The following is a 23,727-nucleotide window of genomic DNA, read 5'->3' on the forward strand; positions in this document are numbered from 1 at the left end:
ATCTCATCATATGGTGGTTCAACTTACAAGTGTATAAAAACACACCCACCATCATTCTGACACCACTTTTAATTTTGTGTGCACTTTATTATAAAGGATTACATCAGCTGTTCTAGTCCAACAGAGTATTCTGAGGACAACTGGGGTTGATGCAGCTAAACTATGATGTTTAGTAGGTTAGATGTGTTAAATGCAATTTCTTCTTACAATATTTTCAACTTGGAATGAACTTACTGGGATGTAGTTCCATTGTAAGATAAGAAGCATCTGAATGCAATTTACTGCACATCAGTAATTTCACTTTTCAGTTATATATACTCAGTACACATGTGCACGCGCTCACACACAGAATACTTTCAAGAAAGCACACTACTTAAAAATAGTTGAAAATTGGAAACGGCTCTCAAGTTTTCAGCCCCAGAAAAAGGAAATGTGGCATATCCACACGACAGAAATCTAAACAAGAAAGATAAACAAATTACAACATACATGAAGTTTAAAATACTGTGCTGAGTAAAAGAAGCTGGGCATAAAAATGTGTGTGCTGTGGTGTTTCACTCACACACAGTTCACAAGTAGCCAAAAGTAAAGCCAGCTATTAGAAGCCCAGGCTGCAGTTTCCTCGGGGAGGGCAAACAATAGCCAGGGAAACTCCAGAGGGCTGCAAGGACACTGGCGAAGTCTATTTCTTAATCTGGGTGTTAGTTGCAGCAAGGTGGTGTGTGACAATTACTCAAGCTGTTTGTATACAATCTGTGTGATCTGTGGCTGTGCTATCAATGGATGAAATGTTTTATAGTGAAGGTCAGAAGGAATGAATATCATAATACTTTCATATTATTTTCATAACCCCACCCTCCAAAGCTGTCTTTCTAATAACCCTTATAATTTCTGTTCATAATGTATTCTGACAGACATACCCCAGCCCTGATTATGTACCATCTTGCCATGCTTCTCCTTCTCTTTGGTTGGCCTCTCACCCTGCATTGCAAGGTCTAAAACATGGAAGCCATGCTTCCTGCTCTTGCACTGATGCAAATAACGAAGAATAGAAGACCTGCCCACCCATCTGCTTCTCAGAGCTCTTTATGGAAAGTCGGGATCTCCATGCAATATCACAGCCCTTGGTTATAGTCTTTTATAGACTTTTCCTTCACATCCATGAATCTGTTGGTTTCAGCCCCCCTTGTCTTCAACATCTGCTTGATAATATGGTTCCTTCTCTCTCTATCCTCTGGCTTCCTGGGCTCAGCCATGTACATACTTAACAGCTTACCCATGCTGTATACTGTGCTTTACCCTAAGGGTGTTTAGATAATGAGGCAGCCTCTGACCCAGGAGCTCCTTAAATGCTCGGAGAAGACAGGTTCAGAAATGGAAAATGACATTGCAGTTTATTGAGGAACTGGAAACAAAGAAGAGGGGTAGCCAGGACAGTCACTGATGACTAAGAAAAGCCATCCAGAGGTGACAGTCACTCTAGAACCGAGTGAACAATGAGGAGATATTTATAAGTGAAGACGGTTTCAAACCTATTCAAGCAGAAGAAACAGCATATCCAAAAATCATAAAACAGTATCTGTGGGAATGAATTTGCATGCATGTATTTGTTGGGGGTAGAAAACATAGCTAGTGGGCATCTGGATGCTACAAACAGTAGAAGAGGCAAAAATTGACAGTAACAGTGCCTGACACTGTAGAGTCAGGGAGCGTGGTGACCAGACCCTTGAAGGCTAACGTGAGGATAGTAGGCTTCAAGATGCAGACCACTGGTGGCAAACAGAACGGGGAGCTGAATCTGATCTGCAACATTTTGTAAATAAAGTTTTATTCCAGCATGGGTATTTCTGTTTGTTTCAGCACTGTCTATGGAAAACACTACATGGCAATGGCACAACTGAGTGGCTGCTAAGAGGCTGTTGACCCACACTGCAGCTACTTCTTATCTAGAAGATGATGAGCCACTGGGGTGATCTAAGCAGCGTTCAGATGCAGCTCAGTGTGTGCCAGCCTGATACTTTGGTCCATTCTTGGAATGAAGAGGAGTTTTATCTTTTTTGTTTTGTTTTGTTTTTCCTAAAATGGTACAGCAGCAGCACAGGGAACATGCTCAATCTGAATGGTATATTTTCTGAGCCTGGAACTATACAAAGCCTTTTTCAACACCTGTGAGGACAGGCTAACACAAGGGAACTCGTCTGTCCATTAGACCTCAGGAGATCAAACAGAAGTGACATCAATCTTGGTACTCAAGATTAAACTCAAAGACCTAAAACAACTCCCCTGCCTTTTCCTACTAGTGTTTGAGAATCATCTGGCTATCAAGCAAATAAAAGTGAGAGTATTTATTACTTTAGCCCTGAATTGTGCAAGCTCACCATATCTCAACCACTGTTAGGGCTGGCTGATAATTCTCCCTTTGGAGAATTGTTTTCCAGTGTTTACTTGTGCAAATAACATGGTAAGTAGAGGTAGACTGAGGTCTTTTCCTACATATTCTTGCTGGATATGACGCCATTCTTCACTGATGTAGAAATGTGACAAGGAACATGGAATCAGGAAAACAGAGTAAGGAAGCTTTCCCATCCCATCCCTCATATTCTTGGGTTATTTTCCTACTGACTAACTACATATTCATGTAATGTACTGATGTTCAATATGTGAGATATTTTCTTTGGTGTTATTGTTGGAGGAAGGTCGCTTGTTTGTTTCCCAACTGCTCAGCAGCTCAGGCCCGAAATAATCACAAAGAAACTGTATTAACTAAATCTCTGCTTGACCCATTAGCTCTAGCTTCTTATTGGCTAACTCTTACATTTTAATTTAATCCATTACTATTAATCTGTATATTGCCATGTGGCTGTGGCTTACCAAGTAAAGTTCTGGTGTCTATCTCTGGCAGGGCTACATGGCTTCTCTAAACTCTTCATTCTTTCTCCCAGCATTCAGTTTAGTTTTCCTCCCTACCTCTATTCCCTGTGAAGGCCCAAGACAGTTTCTTTATTAACCAATTGTATTCATAGCATACAGAGGGGAATCCCACATCACCTCCCCTTTTCTGTTTAAATAAAAAGGAAGGTTTTAACTTTAACATGGTAAAGTTACATATAACAAACAGGTATCAAGCAAGAATTATAGTTACAATATTTATATCTACTTTATTTTTATCATAACTAAGGAAAGCTATATTATTACTATCTACTCTTCAACTCATCAAAGACGCCAGAAGGATATAATATTACCTAAGTAAACAGTAAGTGCACTGTAAGTAACTTCCAAAACTCTAGAAATGAAAGAAACATCTTGTTGCCTGGATAGTCACCCAAAGTTCTTCTGTACCATTGGGGCATCCATCTTCAGTTTACAAGCCCATAGTAGCCTGCAGATTTTTCCATGAAGCAGGAAATTTCAAAGACAGTTCTGCCTATATTGGCAGTTTGTCAGTCATTTTCTTCTATGTCCTGCAGAACGTCTGACAGACTCTGATGAAGCAGAAACCCAAAAGGACCATCTCACCTTTGGACAAGTTCAGTAGTCATTTCTCTGTGGGTCCTGCATGTCTAGTTCATCAAGCAGTCCATGCAAGAACAGTATCCCACTCAAATGGCTAACAAACTCCATAAGGAGCCTCTTCAATGGCCATCTTCCTCTTGAATTAGCTTGGTGCTGCCAGGAGCAGATGTGTCTCACTGTCATGAAAAGATCTAAATTCTTAAACATTTTAATGTATATTCTGTATTCTTTGAAAGGCTTGAAGAATGCCTGTTCATCTGAAATATATCTCTGTACATCTAGAAAGTCTAAATAATGTGACTACAAGCTTGACTATTATAGATGACTATCTATTAACCTATATTTTGTAATTATACATTATATTTTTAAATGAGCTGGACAAACACAATACCTTAATCAAGATCAGAAATACATATACACAGTATAAGAAAATTGACCTTAAATTTGTATCAATAAACCAAGACCCATACCAATGCAAATCTCTATAGCATATTCCCCCTTTAAATGTAATAAAAAAATTATTAACAATATTTGGGAATATGGGTGTAGTGTTTCTCTAAACTGCTTCCCAATTTTTGTTGGGCAAAATAACTTTGGGGGGTGTTTTGACAACCTTTCAAGGGGGTCTTGGTCTATCAAATCATATTAGTCTGGAATGATTCCATAGGTTCTCATCCTCTATGGAAACAAAAGAAGAAGTTCTTTTCCAAAGCAACATATCCCTAGACCCAAATTTTGAAGACAAGATACCTTTAAAGAATATATGTTGGTTACTTAGCTCCTTTATAGTCAAAAATTTCAAAGAAAACACAATAATATACATAATCCAGATTCTCTGTGTATATTTCATCTTAATGTAGCTTATTGATTTTTGCTGCATTACTTTTTAATATTTTATTATCTTTACTCCTTTAATCTATGACTCTGTCTCTTTAAAGACTTTGTTTTATTATTTAAACCATTTACTTCTTTTCTAACTCTCTATACTATTTTTCTTCTTTCTCCCAAGCCTACATACATTTATCCAACAATGTAACCCATTTAGAGTTCTTTTAAATATAAATTTCTCTTTGTTGTGTATTTGTAATTATTTTCTGACCAGAAGTGCTTCTTAAATGCTAAGCCCTTATTTTGAACTTAAGCAGTGCCATTACTAGGGTAAATACAGCAGTGCCTCCTTGCTCTGTCTAGTCCAGTATGGTGGAAGTCTGTTGTTCACTGCCTCTGCAAGCCATGCACATTGCCCCAGTTACAAGTATGCAGCAGGTCTATTTTGATTCACTAAGCAGTTTGTAACATGCTGCTTACAAACCCCATTTAAATGCTCTGCTTCCTGAAAGAGCCAGAGTTTGTGCCCAGAAAGCTGCCATTTCAAAAGGGCAAGGCTTTTTTTCTGCTACCACTGAACCAGGAAAACCTCTCTTCAGGGAGCTGCAGCACACCACCAACAAAAAGCAAGAAGCTGTGTTAAGCTCTGTATTTTTGTGTCTAGAATGTCTTTTCAAGCTCTCTCAAGTTATTAAGTGGATTTAGTTAGCCACGTGGGTGCCACTTGTAGGAAGGCCACTTGTTTGTTTCCAGCTGCCTGGCTGTTCAGACCCTAAATAATTGCACAGAAACTATATTATTTAAAACACCATTTGGCCTATTAGTTCTAACTTCTTATCAGCTAAATCTTACATCTTAATTTAACCCATTTCTATTAATCTGTGTATCTCCATGTGGCAGTAGTTTACTGGGTAAAGTTCTGGTGTCTGTCTCCAGTGGAGCTACATGGCTTCTCCTTGATTTCACCTTTTCCCTCCCAGCATTCAACTTAGCTTTTCCCACCTATCTCTGTCCCCCTATAACTCTGCTATAGTCCCAAAGTAGTTCCTTTATTAATCAATGGTAATCAAAACACAGAGAGAAAAGTGCCACATCAGTTATTAACCGCATAGATAGATATTTCCCTTCCAAAGAACTAAGGTCCTACTTTTAATAGTCCTGAGAAGATTCTGGTGCTAAAAAAGGAGATAAAGACCAGGCTTCATCTCATAATAGATGAGAATCAGTTTTGCCAGAGCCTAAGCTTGGAAGATGCTTAGAGCACCTGTGCTGATGAGAAGTTAATGGGAAGTTAGCTATAAGACCAGACATGTGAAGAAAAGGCTGCTAGATGAGGCAGGAGATGTCTAAATAAAGCCCTCTAAATGCTGAACCAGTCAGGATTAATTATCTATTATCACCCATTTTGTGCAATCCTTTCCTTATTCCTGAACCTCAATACAGTGCTATCAACAGCCCACTCTTGGTGTTTGCTACGGTCTTATCCCCTACATCCAGTGGAAAGCAAATACAACAATATTAACATGAAGTCAAGTGGTAAAAAGGGGACCTGTTGTATACTTCCCAGAAGGATGGTTGTGTCTTTTGGCCATCACAAGCAAAGAAAACAAGGATAGATCATAGGGAACACAAGAGGAAGAACCAACATGGTCCTGAGCACCTTGTACCTCTCAGAAATACCCAGATATATTGAGAAGAGCTACTTCCTGAAAATTGTATCAGTAGGTCCCAAGATGCCATAATATGGACATACAAGAGGCATCAGTTTAGTGGTCACTTAGCTGAGGACCAGCTCAGCAAATGGTAACAGCTCATGAACATGCTATCTATCACTTTGCTTATTATATAATCCTGGCTTTTGTCTCCTAACAATGGCTGGCCATTGGTTTCCCATAGCTTTAGATCTATTTGGGCATCACCAGTCAGTCATTTGACAAACATTTGTGGAGAAAGGTTACCAAGAGATGCTTAACATGCAATGGGGATTCCACTTAAATCAGAAGAGCAAAGCCCTGCCAAGTGTGGGGAAAGGCCCAGGGAAGCCAAGCTCTCTGGGGAGAAGCTTGGCAAAGGATAGGAGAGGCTGAGAGTTGGGAGATGGTGAAAAAGGCAAGAAGTTTATACAACGTGATTTTGCAGAAGATCAAACCTGACATATTTTTAGGACCTGTTTTAAAAGTGCAAAGCAGCCATCTCATTTAAGAGCCATCTTCAAAATTGCAATAAATTCTCCTTGACAGAAGCTCAGTCAAGTCCAGCATGTAATCTTCCACTGTCAAGAAGAGTAATGCGGAGTTGTGGGTGTGCTTCTACTAAATGGAGAAAAAAAACTGCATGGGAGAGCGCTTGCCTGGGAAGATGGAAGTTAATTTGCTGAAGCTTCTCTTCAAGGCATGGTTTGCTCTCCTTGTGGGGTCTCCTTTTCATCAAAAATCAATCCTTTTAGGAATGCTCTCTTTGGTCAGTCCCTTTCAACCACTTCTTTCTCAGAAAATGCAAGTGAAAAGCTCTGGGATTGAGGATGGATGGGCTTAGCTCCACCAGGTATGAGATCCTGAGTATGTGGCTTCCTGTATCTATGGTGTGATGCTTAATCTTGTCTACATGTTGGAATTTACGGAGACAGAGCTCTGGGGGTATCTGTGAAGATATCTGAGGAGAGGTTTAACTAAAAAGGGAAGAACCATTCTGAACATAGGAGGTACCAGCCCATGGGTGGGGTTCTAGACCAAATGAAAAACTAGACACCGACATTTGTCTCTCTGTGCTTCCGGACTGTGGATGATATGTGGCCAGTTGCCTCACACTCCTGACCAGGAGGTAAACTGCTCTGACTACAATACTTTCCCCAGCACGATGGATGGAACCACCAAACTGTGATCCTAAAGAAACCCTTCTTTCTTTACCCTGACTTGACAGTCATTCTCACACAGAAAAGAGGAAAGCTATTTGCAATAGTTGACATCATATCTCCCAGTCCGTAAGCTTTGTTAGGAGGATGGGGTAGAATACAACATGTCACATGCCTAGGTGGCACCATGGCATGTCCTATGTGTTTGGTAACTGTTAGCAGACACTGTCATTGCCACAATATGAGCAACATCTTTTTCTTCTTCAATTTTGTTTTTACCAACCATCTTTAGATAACATCTGCTTTGTTTGTTTTGTTTTACAGTGTCTTCTAACTCGGTGTCATAGTCTTAGGGACCCACACTCAGGCTTGTAGCCATCGTGGGACAGGAGTTTAAGAGAGAGAGACTAACTAGATTCTCCTCTGAGCTTTTCCTCTGTTATTATATCCTGAGAAACCATGCTTTGATTGTGTGTGCCCTCCCCATATTATTTTATTTTATACTTATTTTATGTGGGTGGGTGTTTCGTCCACATATATGTCTATGCAGCACATGCATGTAGCTGTACACACAGAAGCCAGAAGGTGTCGGATCCCCTGGGACTCCAGTTGTGAGCCACCATGAGTAAATCAAGACTGCACTTCTGCTTCTCAGCCACTCATACACAAAATAATCACACAAAATAATCACACAAAAACTATATTATTTACAACACTGTTTGGCCAATGGCTCAGGGATATTTCTAGCTAGCTCATACATCTTAAATTAACCTCTTTCTATTAATCTGTGTATCAATATGAGGCTGTGGCTTACCAGTAAGGTTCTGGCGTCCTTTTCCTTCAGCAGCTACATGGCATCTGCCTGACTCTGTCTTCTTTCTCCCTAATTCAGTTTAGTTTTCCAGCCTTCCTCTATTCTGTCCTGCCATAGGCCAAAGCAGCTTCTTTTTAATCAATGGAAATAACACATATTCATAGCATACAGAGGGGAATCCCTACATCAACCATCTGGACACTGGGAAACCAGGATCCTCTGGAAGAACAGTCAGTGTTCTTAACTGCTGAACCATCTCTCTAACCTGCCTTCTATTTATTTTTTTAAAATTCTGTTCTAATTCCAAAATCCACAATATCTTTGGAGAATTACTGCAAAGCAACACATATTTAAATAGGTACCAGTTATCAAGTAACCTTTCCCAACTACCTATCTTCTCCCAGTACTGTCTATTTATCTGCTCCACTTCACAGTGAAGGTCACACGGGGGTGTCTGTAGCTCTGTCTCCTCTACATTGCAAACCATCTCCTTCCTGTGCATGCTTCCTTCTCCGCCATCTACTGAAAGTGCCTTGTCAAAGCCGGAAGCGGAGAAGGTGATTACTTAGATACCTGAATTGCAGGGTTTTCTTTAAACCTATGTCCTTTCCCTATTTAGATTTAAGTAACCCAAGAATAGATTCTGTGACCTTCAGTAGATTCTGTGACCTTCAGTCATTAGTGTCTTGCAAATAATAGCCACATATTAAAGATGCATTCTGAGCCTGTGGTGTACCTGGCATCCTATTTAGTGATAGAGACACTCTATTGATAGGCAGAAGCCTCTTGAACTATTGATTTCCTCTCCTGTGTGAGGGAGACTGTCGGTTCTAGCCTCTCACCTCTACCCCAGGGAGAATGGGATGACAGGATCAGTGAAGGAGCATTTATAAGGGAAAATTAGGTTTAAGCAATTCGTCTTCATCTCCTTAGCCTTCCAGTATGACTGAGAGTCTGCAGTTAGATGTCCCTGTAGCTGAGTACATCTGTCTCTCTAGTCTTACAGATGATACGGTAGATCAGGAGTGTCTGGTCTTTCAAATGTGAGCATTATCAGAATGCTGTGTCCTTCTATTGGCCCTGGTCTACTGACTCCATTCTGTTATTGCTCATTCGCACCTGAGTTCAGTTACAAGAGAATAAAGCCCGTCTATTGAGCATCCACTCAAAGATCCTATAATTATTAGACCTCATGGGAGGATCACAATTAAAATTGATTGAGTCTAAAAGAAATGAAGTCTAATATATTTACAATTCAAGGTGAATATATTATGGTATAGTAAAAAGTTAACCTTGAAATTTCATGGCTTAACAAACCTCTAGTTCTTAAGGATACTACATGTCTAGTACAGTTTAGCCAGCCAAACTGTATTCCCGAGTCTCTCTAGAATGTAATCTTCGGGATGTCCTACCATCATGTTGTATTCACATCATCTTAGCACATGACGTCAGGACACTCAGCAGGAAGGAGGTTTTAGAAGTGTGTACCTTAGTTCATTGTTGATACTAAAAGCAAAAATTCCACTCACAGTGCTTTGACTGGAAAAAAATAAAATGGCTTGCTTTTGATTAGAAAGGAGGCTGGGATATGAAGCAGGACATGTGGGATCTTTGATAAGCAATTCTGATCTCCTGGCAGGCACAGGAATACCACACAAGGCAACATGTGGAGATGCAAAGCTGCTGAATAGACGTCCTGGTGAATGTCTTAGTTCATCCATGCCGCTATAAGAAAACACGGAAGCTACATAATTTATAAAGAACAGAAAATTATCTTTTAACAGGTAGGGAGCTAGATAGTGCAAGATGAAGGAGACAGCTGGTTCTGCATGAGGTGAGAACTCACCTGGTAATGCTTTCACATGGTATATGGCAGAGGGCAAGAGAGGACAACATTTTTCACGCATAGTGGTGGGCCAAAGAAAGAAACTCACTTTATCAAGTCCTTCACTTAGGCCCTAATCCCATCCATGAGCATGACTTAATTACTTCCTAAGTTCTCACCTTTCATTACCAGGACATCAACAATGAAGTGTCAGCATATGAGCTTGGAATGCAGCATTCTGACCTGGCAATAAATAAAATACATATTGTATAAAATCAGACTGATGAAGGGACTGGGGATATAGCTCAGTTGCCATGCATGGAGCCATGAATTCAGTTCCCAGAACCATATAAAACTTGGCATGAGGCCACATGCCTGTAATCCCAGCACTTGGGAAGTAGAGGCAGGAGGATCAAAAGTTCATGCTCATCCTCAGCTACACAGAAAGCTCAGGGTCAGCCTAACCTATAAGATACCCAGTTCTGAAAAGGAAGAAGATGGAAAAAAGAAGAGAGGAAGAAGGAAGAGGGGAAGGAAGAAAGAGAAGGATCAGGAGGAAGAGGACAATGATGACAACAATATGAATATTAACATCAAGCAAGTAGGAACCACACGCTCCCTGACCATTTCTCAACTGTAGTGCTCAGAAAACAGTATTTTCTGCTTCACGGGGTATTGTGAAGACTACAGAAAATAAAATGTATGCAGAATACCAAGCCCAGTCCTGGGTTCCAATAAGCTCTTAAGAAATAGTACTTTGAGCATCCCTGTTAACTACAACGTTACAGAACCCCTTTCATTTCTACTTTGTAATACACATAACCAAAGGCAAGGGGGCGTTCCCTAAATATATTTTCCAGAACAAAAGATTTCTTCTTATTTTCAAAGGCTTACGATGCTCGTATTACAGGAATTCTCATTACTTTATTTAGAACAAAGAACTATTCACCAAGATACACCAGGCTGAAGTAGCTTGATGTTGATCTTCAGGTCACTGAGAACACTAAGCTTAAGTTTCTTTGTATGATTAATTCTAAATAATGCGTGCAGCACCCAAGTCCCAGGTTCTTTCACAGGAGATTGTTATGAGACGCCGCACACTCTCCCAAGTCATCTGTTATGGAACAAAATTAGGAGTTGTTTCATGGCTGTATTTCTTCAGCAGAGTGATAATAGTAGGTTTTCTCCTGGGCCCATGAACCCTCAAGTTCTTGGCCACTATAGTAGTGTCAGATGTTGGTTCCATGTCATAGAGGGAGCCTTAAATCCAATCTAAACACGGTTGGCTACTCCTAGAACATTTGTGCCACTGTTGTACCAATCTATCTTCCAGTCAGGCTATGGGTTCACAGCTGAACAATACTGATGATTGATTTTCTCCTCTGAAAGTATACAAAGTACCCTTCCAACACCATGAACAGTACGGGTGAAACTTCTAGGTTATCAGCTTGATTTCTCCATCTTCAGCAATGGGGTCTTATTTTTCAGGTTGTGGAAAGAAACCGATAGCATTGGCAGTGGCTTCTAATGTTTGGGTGAGGCTACGAGGCCCATCTAGCCAAAGACTCAACAATATGTACCCCATTCCAGGCACTGAAGATTTTACCTGGTATCTGATGCATAGAACCTTAAGTTGCCAAACTCAGAGACACATAGACTATTACAGGGTTCGCTACCATTGTGTGCCAGCAGTGGCTGAGACGGAAGACATGCTCACACAGGGTACAAACCTGCGCGTGCAGGCTGAGCCTGTTCTGAGAGTCTAATGTAGAGCACAGGAGGGGGAGGATGTGTCAGTTAACTTGATTGTGGCTAGCACTATGCAATGAATATGTATAACTAATCAGGATATTATACACCTTGAATATGCTCAATCTTTATCCCTCAATTGACGATTTTAAAGTTTCAAAAAGTACTTTGCATATGAATACTACTTATAAGGTATCAGACTAACAAAGACTGAATGAGCCAGCACCTGTTAGCAGTTCCATCAGCCCTGCTTGTAAACTGAAGACTGCATGACATTACTGAGGCACAAAATCAACTTAGTAGGTTCTCTTCCCACACAGACACGCACCAGACCCTACGTCTTTCATCTACAATTACACATACACACATATGGTCAAATACAATAAAATAAGTTATAACTAAATTATAAGGATGTCTTTAATAACAAAAATAAAAATCAAAATGTTTGGCATATGTTGAATAAAATGAGAGAGCAGTGAACTTTTTTCAGAATCATCATTTTTGTGGTGGATATGCACATACGTGCACGCAGCCTCTCACACAACCTAGGAGAAAGCACAGAATTTGCCAATGCTGAGCACACACAAGACATAAGCCCCCAAACCATTGGTAATTACAAACACATTGCTAAACATCTTTACCTACTCCAATGAGAAGTCAGAGAAACAAGATTTAAAACCTCTTCTACAGTTAAGTACAGAGCATACTTCTGTGGTTTAAGTCAAAAGTCCAATAAACCTCAACGACTTGCCAATTTAAATTTCTAAACATAGAAGTCCTGTAATTGGAAAAGTTCCTACCCCTAGGTCCACCAGGGACCCACATTTGTGTTAAACTCCCCAGGATCATATTTCTTGCCACTGATAAGTTTTAACAAGGCACACACATCAATTCTGAGTCCGCAGTGCAGAAAAACAACTGGAAAGACGGGTATAAGATGACCACACTGACACAGACCTTGAAAATCTGAGTTAAAATTGTAGCATGAACAGTACTATAAAACTAAGAACAGTAAATAAACAGATTGTAGATTTTGAAATTGAAGGGACAACAGCTTACAGGAAAATGGGAACTGGGAGATAAAAATGAAGGTATGTGAGAAAAAAATGATGAAAAAACCAGGAAGATGCTGAAGAGGCACAGATTTGAAAAACACCATGAATTTCAACTCTACTATCATGATAAAATGGATGAAGAGCAGACAAAAATAGAAAATAGGCAGATGTAATGCCTTCTATGATTAGTTGACTCTTACCAGAAACACTGGACAAAAACCCAAGGACTACTGTCAGAGAGTTTGAGAAACTTTAGCTCAACTTCAGGGAGAAAACCACTTTAAAATAAAGACATCTACTGAAAAGAAATGGAAAAAATTTCTGCCAGCAGACTGAAGTGAATACTGAAGAGAAGAAAAGTGTCTTGGGTGAAAACTCAGAAGGTTATGCCTAAAGTAAGTCAGTTAATGCGTGGCCCTGTAAGCGCTGATAACATAATGCAAAACTCCTTAGGAAGTTTGAAACATAAGGAGGACCTAAAAAAAAAAAAAAAAAAAAAAAAAAAAACCAGAAACAGCACTAGATATGGGAGGCATGGGTAAATGGGATTAAAAGATCCCAGCACCCTTGAAAGGACTAGAGCCTAGTCAAAGAGTTTAACAATCCAGGAAAGCACGTGAAACTAGAAAGGCTATTGAAGAGATACCAGCAAAACTAGAAAGGCTATTGAAGAGATACCAGCACTCAGGACATACATGGAGGCAGAACAATCCGGAATACAAGGGTGTGCTTGGTTACATTGATGCTGATTTAAAAACTGTAACAACCATTTTGGTACTTTTGTAAATATCATTATGTGCCTCTTACAGAAACTAAAACATGAACAATGTATCGAATGTTAAAACAAAAATTAGCATCTGACAAGGTGCTGGTTGAAGTAGAAAGAAAAAAGTGGCAAGGAAATTGCACTGTTGGTGAATAAGGAGTTAGATGACATTAACACCAGACAAAAGGAAGACTATGGAGCAAGAAAAACAGCCTGCATCTTGAACAATGGATGGCTTACGTAAATGTGTACATTTGTCAAAACGCACTTAACTGTACATTTATAAAGGATGAGTTCTGCTGTATACATTATATGTCAAGAAATTGAAATTAAAAAGAAAGCAGTCGATATCATCCAGTAGACTTTAAGGCAAGGAACATGACTAAGGAAACATAGGGTCGTTTTATGTCTAAACAACAAAAGCTATTTGCCATTGCCTGTGGGTCTCTCCAAGAAGGTGCAGATGAGAATCTGTTGCTGAAGACATCACACACTTGGGACATGAACTTGGAAGCACTGAGCTAGAACTGACTTGGAAGCTCCCTGCAGAACACTAGCTCTCACAGTGTCTGAGGATGTCAGTCAAGCTGCAAAGAGAAGGAAACAACCCATAGTCCCACCCAGCTTCAAAGACTTGTTTTGTTTTGTTTACCTTTGCTTGGTTTTGTTTCCAGACAGGGTTTCTCTGCATAACAGTCCTGGCTGTCCTCAAACTCGCTTTGTAGACCAGGCTGGCCTCAAACTCACTGAGGTGCTCCTTCCTCTGCCTTCCAAGAGCTGGAATTAAAGGCATGCACCACCACCGTAAAGATTTTTTAATGGCTATAAATTAAATGCACATTCAAGAAAAAGTTAGTGAAATGGTTTGCTATTTGAAGCAATTAATAACAATTGATAAACCCTGGGGATACAGAGATAAAGTCAAATAACCAGCCTCAACAATGAAAAGAAGAACCCAAAGTCTAGAAAAGAAATAATGAGAAAAAAATAGTATCACAGGCTGCCTGAAATATGTAAGATGTGACTAGAAAGAAACTCAAGGGAGAAATTCTTAGTCATATTTGTTGTGTTGTTGACCTGAGTATACAGGTTTGCCCAAAGTCATCTAAGTACGGCTAGATCTCATTTATTGTACTCTCTATGGATTAATTGCTGTGATTCGATGTATTCCATGAAGGAAAGAAACAAGAGTTGGAAGTGAGTAGAAATCTATCGTTTGAAAGTCCCCATCATTTATTAATGTAGAAAAGCTAATGAACTATGGATAAGCTATTGGAGCGAATAAACCAATGTTAATAAACCAGGATTACTGTACATATTGCCAAGGCAACAGTCAGAGCCAATCCTGTCTCAAATGCCAACCACAAAGAAGAAATTATGTCCAATAGAGGCGGTGGAATCATAGTATGTCTCGTGATTCACTAAAGTACTTCAGACGGTCATTACGAACTATCTATTGGATGTTGGTATTCATTTCTAAGCAAAGTTACAAGAAAATGTGCTGGTGTTTTATAGGAGAGAAGGATGATAATAACAGGAGAAGAATCTGGAAATTGAGTTAAATTCTCATATCCAGTATTTCTAAACAAGAAGATAATGGTCAGAATAGACAAAGAAACAGGTAACCTATTAATTTGGAGATACAGAGGTATTCAAAGCACAAATTTGAGTCTAAAGCCATACCACCATTGAATATACCAATCTAGTCAAAATTGAAATTTTATTAATAAACAGCATGTGTGCATAATTTTATGTTGGGGTTGGCTGCTCATTTGTTCCCAGCTCCTTATACCTAAAATAACCCTTCAGAAACTATATTATTTACAATACTGTTTGCCCAATAGCTTAAGCATATTTTTAGCTTGCTCTAATAACTAACCCATCTCCTTTAATCTGTGTATTGCCACATAGCTGTGGCTTACCAGGTAAAGTTCCACCCAGCTTCTGTCTCTGGTGGAGCTCCATGGCTTCTCTCTGACTCCACCTTCTTCCTCCCAGCATTCAGTTCAGTCTTCCCCTCCTAGCTCTATTCTGCCCTATCACAGGCTAAAGCAGCTTCTTTATTCATTAACCAATAAAAGCAACACATATATAGAAGGACTTCCCACACCATTTCCCCTTTTCTGTTTAAATGAAAAGGAAGGTTTTTACTTTAACATAGCAAAATTGCATATAACAAAACAGGTATCAAGCAAGAATTAAAGTCAGACAGTCTTAAGTTTCATATGCCTTCCCCTTGCTCTAGATATATGACTCTCAACAAGTCACATGGTGTCCAAGACTTAGATGTTTCTCTAACTATAAAATAGAGAATATTAGGAGATATGTGTATTTCCATGTCAGTTGAAACAGGTGAAAATACAGTCATGAGGAGTAAAATTAAAAACAGAAGTGGCTACAGGAGAAGAAAGGAGTGATCAGTTCTGCAGATAGTGAGGGTGAATGATAGAGAGACTAGATAATTTATTCACCAAAGGTAGGTAAAGCTCTATACAGAGAAGTTCCTCTTCTGGAGCCCCAGGTGTTTGTTTCTGAGACAAAGGAACAAAGAAAGAGAGGAAGAAACTAGAGAAACTGTTTGAGAAATGACCAGGAAAGATGGCCATCTAAAGGAACACTGAAGAAAAGAAACCTGGTTGGACAGATGGTTCCGTCAGTAGCACAGTTTGCTAGCATGAGAACTAGGTTAGGCTCCCCAGCACCCACACAAGGTCAAACTATTGTAATCCCACAAAAGGCAAGGTGAGAGATAGGAGGATCTCTAAACGTTTGCAGGGCAGCTAGCTCAGTGCATTTAGTGAAGTTTCAGGGAGTCTCTTAGAGCAAAAGACTCACAGTAACACTCGAGTGAGTTATATCTGCTGACAATCTGTGGATGATCAGACTCCTATTGATCAGAGATGGCAGTCCCCTTGGAAGAGATATTTCCAAGTTAGAGATGGACAGCTTATTATGACATTCTACACAATGATTGTGGAGAGAAGGGAAGAGATAGTGAAATAAAAAAGAGACACACATAGAGAAAGAAGATGCATATCCAAGATGCATAATGTTAAATCAAGCTGTAGGACATCCTGGTACATCCATACATTCATAATATTAAAATAAATCAAACTGTCAGATATCCTATTTTTTGTTTTAAAAAATAACTTGTTGGAATAGTCACTAAATAAAGTGTTAGTATGCCAGGCTTTTACGAGAAGATTGAGAATACGAGAAATATTTCCTTTATAGACCATGTGTTTCTATAATGTTTCAGTTTTATTTACAGCAATCATGTGTTGCTATTGTAGTAATAACTACAAGAATAGGAAACATCTTGTTTCCTATTACAGATAGTTACATCAAAGGAGGAAATGCACGTGGACGGCAAATGGGAACCCATCTTTATTCACTCTGGGTGCTCTGAGCACAGCCTCAGTTACTCCGAAACCACAAAACTTATTTCCCACAGTTTGGGTGGCTGAGAAGTCCCGGGCAAGGCACATGCAATTGTGATGTTTCATGAGTTTGTTCCCTGAGTTATAGATGGCACCTTCCTGTTGTTTTCATAGCAGAAGGGGCAAGACAGTTTCTCAAGTTTCCTTAAAAAGGGCTCTAACCCAGAAACCCAGAGCTGGGAAGGTGTTTCAGTGGTGGCGGGGGGGGGGGGGGACTTGCCGTGCAAGCATGAGGAACTCATTCAAATTCCTCACACTTATGTAAAATGCTGGTCATGGCCAGGCACAAGTCTCAAGCCCAATGCTGTAAAAGATGGAGACAGGAGGATTCTTGGAACTTGGTGGGTGCCTAGCTCTAAATTCAGCGAGAGACCCTGTCTCAAGGGATTAAAGCATAGAGTAGAGCTGGACACCCACTGCTCTTTACAGACCACTACATACATGTATGCACCACACGTATATGCATATATTCACATAAATACATATCTGCTCCCCTCCACATATATGTACATATACATACACACACATAAGTAAATAAAAATGATATAAATCTCATTTATGGACTTTGCCCAGTCTTATTTCCTAATATAATTAAATTTTCTTGCGTGAATTGGGGAAATAAAACGAATATTCAAGCACAAATACAGCAAGCTACAGGGCAGTTTCCTAATACACAACATAAGAAATATTAGCCTCTGTAACAAAGCATTACTCTCAATCAGAAATAAGGAATGAGAAGAAATAGCATTATCTTTCAATCCCAAAAGACAGAATTGTCCTCCCAGCGGCCTTCAAAGCACTCTCTGATGGAAAGAAACCTTTAACATTGGCTCTAGTGTGTGTCTAGAATTTCTCATTATTTTAAAGATTGCTCAGAGTTTACTAGCAGCCTATCTCTAAGACCACCGCAGAGAGGATTTCGCATCACTGTTTATATGAGCATTGCGGTCAAACAAGCTTGTGTTTATGGGGCATCTAGCGGGCATTAGACATCATCAGTGCCTTTCATGTACCTACCAATAACCTTGCATTGGTGAGCTGTTACCATGTTAATATTTTCCCTTCCTAAGAGGAGGAAATGGAGGTTTCAGAGGTGATTAGGAAATGTGTCACAATAGCCAGCCTGGCGACCCTCACAGTGCTGGAGTTACAGGGTTGTGCTTGGTCATACCCATCGTCTTATGCGGGTGCTGGGGGTTTGAATTGAGGTCCTCACGTTGCACACAGAGCAAGTGTCCTTACCCTCTAAGGTCCAGATTTGCGCCCTTGTCCCATCTGCTATGTGTCTAAACAATAACCTACCTGGTTATCGGCCACATCGAATGATAGAAATAGGAAATGCATGAATAAGTAAGTGGACACAGGGGTCCCGCTGCACACTCACCTGAGGCACTGGTGAGAACCCAGAGTTCCCGAGGCATCTGGATCTAACACTTCCTATACATTTGGGAATACTTATCCGTCATAACTGAAATTAAAGGAGTCCTTTAAGTCCATACGCAGACTCCCTAGGCAACACCCTGGGATCTCAGAACTGGGAACTCTTCACACACCTGGGCTGACCATGTGCTCTTGAAGAGGGGCAATTTTGCAGAGATCTGACCTACCAGAGTGAAAAGAAACCTTATCATTGTATTGGCTTGTCTGAAATCACCCTCATAGCTGGACCACGAGCCCTTTAAGGTTGTACTTTTCAGGCTTTGGGGTCTGAAAGATGTGATAGAGACAGGGCTCTGGGGCTACTTACATAATAGTTTACCCTAAGTGGCAAGTCGTGACTACATTCCATAGTACCACCAGGGGGCAGCAATGTGCAAATAACGTCTCTCCAGGTACTGCGTGCTAGGTTGGGTAACAAGAAGCTGTGGTTCCCTCTTCTTTGTGCTTCTCAGATTTAAAATAATGGAAACATGATCACTTCAGGTCTGCTCTGGGACCTGACAGGAACAATTGATTTCAGATGAACGCGTCCTGACAATGCACAGCTGCATCGGAATCGGGGCTGTCAGTATTCGGATTCCATGTATTTGGGCAGTCCACCATATGCCAAGCATCGCTCTGGGGCAAGGACAAGCTGCAGCCAGCAGGGACCAGAGGCACGCAGCCACCTGAAACTACTGTGCTCACACTTAAAGCGGGAAGCCCTTCCTTTGCACATATTTATCCTATTTTTGGTCTATCTCCCCTGCCCCCTGAGGGCTGGGGTTTGTCTCTATTTGGTTCACCGATCTATGCCCAATTAATGGAACAGAAACAACACCACAGTTCAATAAATATTCATCACACACCCAAGTACAGACTTTTCAGAATATATCACGATGGAGGTTGGTGTCGTTTTATGACGGAGGTTGGCACAATCTCAACCAGATGACACTAGACCAATTGTTTTTACCACGTCAATCCCTACCAGTCAGGGGTGGGAGTGACGTCCAAGAGGAACATCACTTGGGACATCGTTTGGATTCCCCTTTTACAGGAAAAGGATCGGGAGTCCGAGGAGATGAAAAGCCTACCCACATCTACAAAGACCTGGATGGCAAAGTCAGGAGGGCAAGCCAGGGCTCTTGGCCCCAGCCACTGAGTTTTCTATACATTCTGCTCACTGCCTTCTCCAACTTCCCCCTTTCCCTAAATATCCCTTCCTATATTGGAAAACTGCATAAATTAACCTGTTATATTCACTTGGTAATTAGCAGAGATAAAACTTAGCCATCTGTGTTCAGAGTTGCCTCTTTGCCGTCTGGCCAGACTTTCTGCTCTCAGTACCAGAACCTTCCATGAACTAACTCCTTCGGGATATCTAGTCTTTTCCTTTTTATCACAACCCTATGCCAGCACTGTTGTTATCCCTGTTTCACCAAAGAAAAATGTAATCGCAGCCCCGATTGTAACCGCAGGGCACTTAACTGTACTTGGATGTTTCTGACAGATTCCGGGTTTACTAGTGTGTTTTTCCCCTGACAGCTAGTGGGGATTTCCACGGTTCCCTATTATAGATGTGGACACTGAGGTCAAGAGAGGGTCAGAGGCTTGTCCACCACCAAACCCCTAGGAAATGGGAAAGCCACTATTCCAATCTTACGTTCTGCTTGCACATAGGAAACACAGGCCAAAGCTGGAGAGTCCCTAGAACCAGGTCACCTGGAGTGTGCACGTTGACTCCATTTTTGTGCACTTATTTTAATAAGATCAAGCTGCAGGTTTGGACCAGGAAACCCTGTGAGGAACTCAGAGTAGAAAAGCAAGGAGGGTTGTGATGCAGATGCTTCCCGGTTGGCCCACAGTGTTTCCCTCCACTTTCCTCCCGTTCTGTATCTTCTCCTGTCTCTTTCCGAGCTCTAGCAGCTGCCCACACGGAGGTCTTTAAGAGGCAAGCCATGGCCATCAGATGCATGGGTGGGACTTCCTGAGACGCTGGAGCCTGCTGTGGGCGTGGCGGGCACTCTGAAGTGTGGCCATTCCAGTCTAAACAGGAAAGTGAACCGAAGTTACCTCAGAGAGCTTAGGAAGTGGTGTTGACGGGAATGAGGCTAGCTTCCCCTGTTATCCTGTTGAAGAGATCTGGGCTCCAAGCCCCTGAAAGTCATCAAGTGAAGACAGTCTACAGAGGCAGACAGGAAGCGGCTCTTACTGGCTGGAGGTGCTCTCACTGACTGAACTCTTCCATCTGGAAGGAAACAGTGAGCAGGAAAAACTCGGTTTGCTGATCTCATGCCCTGAGTGCAAATGCACATGTGTTGACCTCTCAAGCTGGAACACACTAGTCACTTTCAGAGCCACTTTCGGGGGACATAAAATGGTGTTGAAGAAAGGCTATGGGCCCCCTAACCAGAGATGCTCCTCACATCCCGGCCACGTGATGCTGCAGAAGGGATATTGTTCCTCTGAGACTGTGCCTTCATCTATACAACGAGACACATAATAGAACCTGTCTTTCAGGGAGGAGCAAGGGCCTTGCTGTCTGGTGTGGTCTTAGCAGCCCAGGTCTAACATCAGGAGGAAGGACTCTCACGGTGTGAAGGTAAGAGGGGGAAAGTCTTGGGTCTTGCTCTGCTCTGCCAGTTAAGGGCCTTGGATATCTTTCTTTCCCTCTTACTGTCTGGTATTCCTCCTCAGAAGAATCTGAGACTGAAGTGCGACCCTTTGCAAAGTCTCTCACCATCCTTTGGTGCCCATCCCATGAAGAACGCACATTTTGTCTTAAATGTGAGAGAGGTAGCAACAGCAACCACAGCGTCTCAACCACCATCTCTAATGATTATAGTAATGGCTTTGGAACACTCGTGTGGAAACTGGGCCTAGCAAGGGTTTTGTGGCATCCTCAGACTCACAGTGACCAACAGTGGCAGAGCCCTTATTTGCCTCCATTTGTCTGAGCTCCACCTAACCCTGATGATCCCAAGATGCTGAACAAACTCTTCTTCTACAAGGTCAAGAACCTTTGTTCTGCGAGCAAGCCAACAGCAGGAACAGCTACTGATGCCATCAAACACCTTCTCAATTCCATTGCGAATGTCCAAGTGGGAAGCAGATTAAAAGGGAACTTCCCAGCCTCTGGCAATGGACTAATTTGCCATTCACTTTAGCCATATTGGTTTTATAGAGCAATAAATCATTTAAGAATGATCCTTTCGGTAAATAATTCCAAATCGCCTTTGGAAGTCTCCCCAGATACGATGGGTTTTCCATATTTCCGCTGATTATCCCAGCTGTAACAACACCCGCCAACTCATTGCATATGGCAGAAGAAACGGCAGATATCAATCGGAACAAACAAAGCAGAGAGCAAGATGAAGTGCTTCTGGTCTTGGCTCTTTGCCTATTCCATTTTTGATGCTGTTTCTTGGAGAAATGGCCAAAGCCAACTAAGAAACAACTGGATGTTGCACGTTCCCCGAGCAGCAGCTGATGGTTGAAGGGAACCAAGATGCCGAACTGCACGTGTTTCTAGCTTATCAGCAGAGCCGTCCATGTCTCAGGTTTGGCTGTGATGTGTCCGATCCACTCAGTAGGGGAGAAACCTATCTGTTCGTTCCTCACTGCTAAATCACTCTCATAAAACCCTTCACTGGGGAAACTTTAGTTTAGAAAAGTCATATGTTAAAGGCTTTGCCAATGATAGCAGTCTGGGGGGGGGGGGAAGGACAACAGCCTTGGCACAATGATCATTGAATACTGGAGATGATGGCAATAGTTTATTGCCCCTTCCCGAAGATGCTGTTATTCCGTTAATGCACAGAGTTCCTAAATATCCATGATTGTCCGCAGTGATGTGTGTTCTAATGACTGAGAATCCACATGGGATTTTTCACACATATTTTGTTTTGGTGGTTTCACATGGTCCATCTGTTTCTCCCTCATCTCCACAACCCTTCTTTACCACTGTACCCTTTCACCTGCTAAATCACCCTTTCTGTTTGTTCTATTGTCTTCCCTCTGCTTCCACAGATTGTCTTTACTTTTTTAACAGTATCGTGATTCTTCTCTAGTCCCCTGGCCTTCACCCACATTTTCTCCCACTTGATGTGCACATTTAACAGTTTGAGGGTCAGATCTGCATTTGAAAGAGAATGTATGACATTTGTCTTTTGGAGCCCGGGTGATGTTGCTTAATGTTTTCCAGCTCCATCTCTTTTCTTATGAGTTCACTAGTTTACTTTTTCTTTAGAGCTAAATAAAATCTCCCTATGTAGATGTAGCACATTTTCACTACCTCCTCATCTGTTGATGGACATCTAGGCCTGTTTCCTTGCATTTCTGAGAACAGGTGCAATGAACACGGATGAACTTCTGCACAGCAAAAGAAGCTATCAACAGCACAACAGCCAGATTACAGAATGGGGGGAATTGTTTGCCAGCTACCCTTTAGACAACCGGTTAATATCTATAACTAATAAATAACTGCAGAAAAATGAGCATATTCCCCTTTAATCCCACAGTGACAGCCAACCAGTGTGGGGTGCTCATTTCATTCGAGAACCCAGGCTCTTTGGACACTATGCTACTGTTTGGGACTTCAGACTATTTCAAGTACTGGATGCGTCATATCCTAGGGTGTCATTCACTGGAGTGTATGCCAACAGCGGGCAAAGAAGAAGTGGGTGCAGAGGTTAGAACAGGGGATTTTAGAGAGGAGCTCTGTTGGTAACATCTATCTCTTCTGTGCACATTCTACTGTCCAGAAAATCAGTCACATGGCAATCTGGTTGCCAGTGAGATTGAGAAAGGCCATCTTAACATATCCAAGAGGCATAACAAAAGATAGGCATTTGGCCTTTCTTCTCCATCTGTGCACTGTGCACAGCTCCTAAAGTCCTTAGATTCTCTGGAGTAGTGAGTGTTTTATGGACTGAGACAATTGTTGGTCCAATCTCTAAGTTGCTTTGAGATGTGGTCTGACCAGCAAGACAAACATGAGATTACAGAATTGGCACTGCTCAGACCCCTCCAGTCTCTGAGGTGGGAGGAGTTGTACTGAGTTCAGTCACCAAGGGTGAAGGTTGGGACCAGTCTTGTCTATGTAGCATCATCTCCATCCTGGAAGTCCCAAATGTCCAGGCCCAGAACGCTTTCAGTTAGTGGAGCACTTTGCGTAATGGAAGGGAAAATGTGCAGAGTATGGAGGGGCTGTTCTCCACCGCCATTCCTCACCCTCTGCATCGCCTCCCTTAGCTCTTTAAAAGTCAAGAAACAGAAGTGAAATGTTTTCTGACTCTGTGGTCTGTTTTTCAAGTTGCCAAAGCCTAAAGAGAGTTGTGAGAACACTCAGTTTATCTTCTGGCTAGAAGTGCACGTAGGCCAGGACCAATATCTGAAATGAGGAGAGTCTTGTTGAAGTGGAACCTTGTCACTGTGTAACAGCAGTGACAAAGTTGACCTGAGTTCT

This window comes from Alexandromys fortis, unplaced genomic scaffold (genome assembly GCF_014885135.2).
Source record: "Alexandromys fortis isolate MF-2015 unplaced genomic scaffold, M_Fortis_MF-2015_v1.1 scaffold_0, whole genome shotgun sequence".
Classification (NCBI taxonomy): domain Eukaryota; kingdom Metazoa; phylum Chordata; class Mammalia; order Rodentia; family Cricetidae; genus Alexandromys; species Alexandromys fortis.